This window comes from Colobus angolensis, unplaced genomic scaffold, assembly GCF_000951035.1.
Source record: "Colobus angolensis palliatus isolate OR3802 unplaced genomic scaffold, Cang.pa_1.0 Scaffold146, whole genome shotgun sequence".
Classification (NCBI taxonomy): domain Eukaryota; kingdom Metazoa; phylum Chordata; class Mammalia; order Primates; family Cercopithecidae; genus Colobus; species Colobus angolensis.
Genome location: NW_012114555.1, coordinates 3,795,160 through 3,800,109, shown reverse-complemented (window position 1 = coordinate 3,800,109; position 4,950 = coordinate 3,795,160).

Sequence of the window (4,950 nt, the reverse complement as noted above, 5' to 3'; positions counted from 1 at the left end):
TAGAATCATGTGAACAGACCTCCCTTTTGTGGAGATACTAAGGTGTATTTCTGGGAACTGGCTTCTGCAGACTGTTGATGTCCCTATGTGTAAATGAATACACAGGCTCAACAAAACTGTAGTTGGTGACTACAAAAGCCCTCAACTCAAAGGTCTTAGCCATCATTGCAGCGGAATCACCAGGGGCATTTGTTTAAAATGCACATTACCTGATCTTTTCCCAGAGTTTCTGAATCTGTTGGTCTGGGAACAAGGTCCAGGAATCTGCAGTGTCACATGCACCCAGGACATGTTGACACTGTCTCTCTGAGGACTGCTCTTTGAAAAACAGGCTTCTATCTCAACAAGAAGGAGGCTGGCCCACTAGCTTTTAAGTATTTAGCTGACTTCCTGCTGAAATAGTGCAATGTGGTTAACAGTGAGCTTTGGAAGAGATGAGTAAAGGTGATGCTTCAAAGACATGCTGAGCAAACTGAAAAGCAAGTTAAAGCACCGTGACATTGCTTCCAGAAGCCGAGGATTGACAGCAGCTGACAGTCATGCTGGTACCAGTGTCACTTTTGAATACAAAGAACATTGGGTATTTTGACTTATTTCAGCAGGGATAAAATGTTAGGGAGGAAAATATTCCCCTAACTGGCTTCCTCCTCTGAAACATCAATGTAGAATGATAATGCCTTCTACTCATGTATCAGCTTTCCAATCACCAACTTATTTGAAGGCATCACAAGAGAGATCTTTTAAATCATCTACCCTTAGGCAAATAGTACATTTCTTGAAATTCCTTGAATGTTGAAAAGTGTACTTTTGAAAAAGACATTCCAAGTTCTTTATAGCTTAGAAACATTTCCTTCTCAGGATGTTAGGAGACGTCCAGGTGAAGTAAAAGTGAACACAGAAGGAGGCAACAAGCTGGTTGGCAAATTTTTCAGACATCCAGGAAAATTCTATGCCCACGTGACTCTGTGTTGCATTTGAATTTATAAAAGTCATGAGATCTGTGTCTTTCCAAACACTGCTTCAACCGTTCCGTGAAAAACATCCTTCTTGCACTCTTGGAGACACTGAGTTCTGCCTGGTCCATTTGTAGGACTTGCATTTGAAAGTCCTTCGCCTCAAGGACTAGAGTTCATTGTTTTTGTATATTCAACATTTAGTATATTATCCAATGTGTGAAAGATATTCAATAGTGTTGACACATTGAGAGGTCTCTTCTAGATGGCACTAAGGGGAATTTAGAATGGAGTGAAAGGAGGAAAAGGAAAGGTTATCGCCAGACCCCTTCTCTCATTTTACTGTGAAATTCATGGTACTCAATAATTGGTTCACATCCAAAGAGTTAACTGAACCAGATGAGGTGGTGTGTAACTTCTGCAGGTCAGAGGGAAGAGAAGAGAGGAAGAGCTAACAAGCATTAAAAAAAAAAGAAAGAAAGAAAGAAAGAAACTGAAACCTATAGTCTCAGCTGCTCTGAAGGCTGAGACAGGAAGATCCCTTGAGCCCAGGAGTTCAAGTATAGCCTAGGTAATATAGCGAGCCTTTGTCGCTAAAAAATTTTTTTTTTAGTTTTTTAAAAAGAGAGGAAAAGGCCAGGCGCTGTGACTCAGGCCTGTAATCCCAGCACTTTGGGAGGCCGAGGCGGGCGGATCACAAGGTCAGGAGATCGAGACCATCCTGGCTAACACAGTGAAACCCCGTCTCTACTACAAATACAAAAAATTAGCCCGGCATGGTGGCGGGTGCCTATAGTCCCCGCTACTCGGGAGGCTGAGGCAGAAGAATGGCGTAAACCCGGGAGGCGGAGCTTGCAGTGAGTTGAGATGGCGCCACAGCACTCCAGCCTGGGCAACAGAAGCGAGACTCCATCTCAAAAAAAAGAAACAAAGAAAAAAAAAAAAGCTAGAGCTCTTCAACAAGTAAGACCCAATGTCAAGGTAGGCCACTGTAATTAGATATTTGGATCAAATATAATTTAAAGTTAACAATGATTACTGCACCAGACCCTTTATTTGAATTATTGCATTTAATCCATACAACAAATCTATGAAAAGAAATAATCTGTAAGAGGCTTATTGCAGTCCCAGCCACTATCACCTTGTGGATACCCAAATAATCGTGTCTTAATAAATGAAAGAATGAGTGAGGAAATCTTCACCTTTGCAGGTAAAGAAACTGAGACTCAGAGAGGGAAGGGAGCTGTATTTGAATAGCCATACTATATTTTCAATGTGCTAATAATAAATGTGGTTCCATGTAATCAAGTTTATTAACTGTGCTGATGCGTGTTATTCTACTCAGTGTGACCTCCAACGTCTATCAGTTGTGAATCTTAACAACCAGTAGGTGGCGTCCCCGTGCAATATTAATACTCAATGCTCATCCAGTAGCAGCCCCTTCCAAATTGAGAAAATAAGACTCCTCTGGAGCACTTCAAAATAGTAATTTATAACTAAGATAAAATGATCATTGAAAACTCCTGGAATTCCATCCCAATGGCTTTTATAAATGTAGTTTCAGTAACGGGGTGAATTGTACTACCGCTCCCCCACAAAAATATGGTCATCCCAATCTCTAGAGCCTATGAATGTGACTCTATTTGAAAAAAGAGTCTTTGTGGATGTAATTAAGTATCATAACATGAGATCATTCTGGATTACCTAGGTCATTACCTAAATCCAATGGCGTATCCTTATTGAGAGCAGAAGAGGAGAAGGTCATGTGAAGACAAAGGTAAAGAGTGGCAGCCACATACCAAAGGATGTCTGGAGCCACCAAATAAGTAAAACTGTTTCAAAAGCAAGGCAGATTGCTTAATAAAATCATGATGTTTCAGTCGGGCATACTGACTCACACCTGTCATCCCAGCACTTTGGGAAGCCAAGGCAGGCGGATCCCAGGCCGGGAGTTCAAGACCAGCCTGGCCAACATGGCGAAACCCCATCTCTATTAAAAAAAAAGAGAAGTAAAAACATTTTTAAAAAAATAATAAAATACACATGATGTTTCAAACTCAAGTACTTAACCAAAATATTCAACCTACTACATTATAGATCTTTAATGTGTATATTACTTTGAACATGAGTGTTTGTATCATTTGTGAGACAGAATTATATTGGAGACTTGTAATTTGATTTCCCCAAAGATAACAAACCTTGTCTCTCTTTTAAGATCATACCACTCCCCTACATCATTCAAGAACAATGAGGCATTCAATTACCCATGACAACTTCTCCAAGTGCAGAATTAGAAGCAACCCAGGGACCACGGAGAGATAAATGTGCATTACAGTCATCTCTGAATAAGCCATTCTTGTCTCATTTATTATGACCTTGCATAGGCACTCATTCAAATACATTCAGCAAACACTTATAATGTACCTAGCAGGTGCCAGGTGCTCTACTAGGTGCTGAGCAGTCAACAATGAATCAGATCTAGTTCTTGAAGTTTAGTTGAGAAAATCAAAGTCAGCTAGGAGAGAAGAACAAGGAGTCAGATATGGTGCATGTGACAAGTGAGAATGGGTAGGGGTGGTGGAAGCACACATAGGAGGCAACCTTCACTCAGGACAAGAGCGAGAGGAGGAGGAGGAGAGAGTGCCCAGGCTGCATTTTGAAAGCACAGTTAGCAGAATAAGGGGCTGGGACACATGGTGGGAGGAAGCAGCAGGCAGTAGCATAGAGGTCTGGGAACCAGCCAGAGAGTCACTTTGTCTGGACTGGAGACTTAAATTGACGAAAGGCCGGAGAGGCAAACAGAGCCATGATGGGGAAGGGCTTTGGTAAGGGGTCTGAATTTTCTCCTTAAAACAACAGAGCATCAGTAAAGGGCTTTATATAAGTTACTGAGCGATAGGATCAGATTGCTTTTTTGGAAACATGAATCTGCCTGTGTGTGATGCTGAAACAGAATATGGGGCAGGGGTAGTGAGAGAAACCAGGTAAGGAGTGTTGAGACTATCCATGCAGACAGGAGGAAAGCCTGGCAGCTGCAGAGGCGTGAAGAAGAGGAGAGAGTCTGGAGAGGGTTGATCTGGTTAGGGTTTGTGTCCTCGCCCAAATCCCATGTTGAATTGCAATCCTCAGGTGTTTAGAGAGAGACCTGGTGGGTAGTGATTGGATTATGGGGGTGGTTTCCCCCATGCTGTTCTTGTGATAGTGAGTGAATTCTCATGAGATCTGATGGTTTTATAAATGGTAGTTTCTCTTACACTGACACACCCTCTCTCTTGCCTGTTGCCTTGCAAGACATGCCTACTTCCCCTTCTGCCATGATTGTAAGTTTCCTGAGGCCTCCCAAGCCATAGGAAACTGTGAGTCAATTAAACCTCTTTCCTTTATAAATTACCCAGTCTTGCAAAGTTCTTTATAGCAGTGTGAAAACAGACTCATACAAGGGTATTAAGGGGATAGTTCTTAGGATTAGATATGGAGGTGGAGGAGGAAAAAGTAGAATGGAGGAGGAAAAAATACCAGTTTTTGAACTCCCAAAAGAGTAAACCCTGGCTTTTTATTCATCTCTGTGCCAACCTAACCACCTTGACAAAGTAAGTCCTCAATTTGTTAGCTGTAGCATAGAATTTCCTGGTTTTCTGTTAGAAACTGAGTCTCTGAGTCGTTTCCCCGGTGCTCCTGGAATACCCTTCACTTTCAAGTATATAAAGCTGTTAGGAGAGTGAATTTATGGCTCTCAGAAGGGCCTCCTGTTTTTGTTCATCTGCCCATTGAGCGGCTTCTTACTGAATTAATGGCCTGGTGCATGAATCACAGGGACTGCCAGTGCAGAATTGAGTGCTGACAGGCGGTTTCGGCTCTCTCATGTCTCTGTTGCTGCCTTGAGCTCTATGCAAGGGTCAGCCATGGCTGAAGCCTTCCCCTGCATCCGTCCCTGCTCCCAGGTCTCTCACAGGCATCAATAGCATACATATTTATACTCATTCTGTAGAAAGGCCAC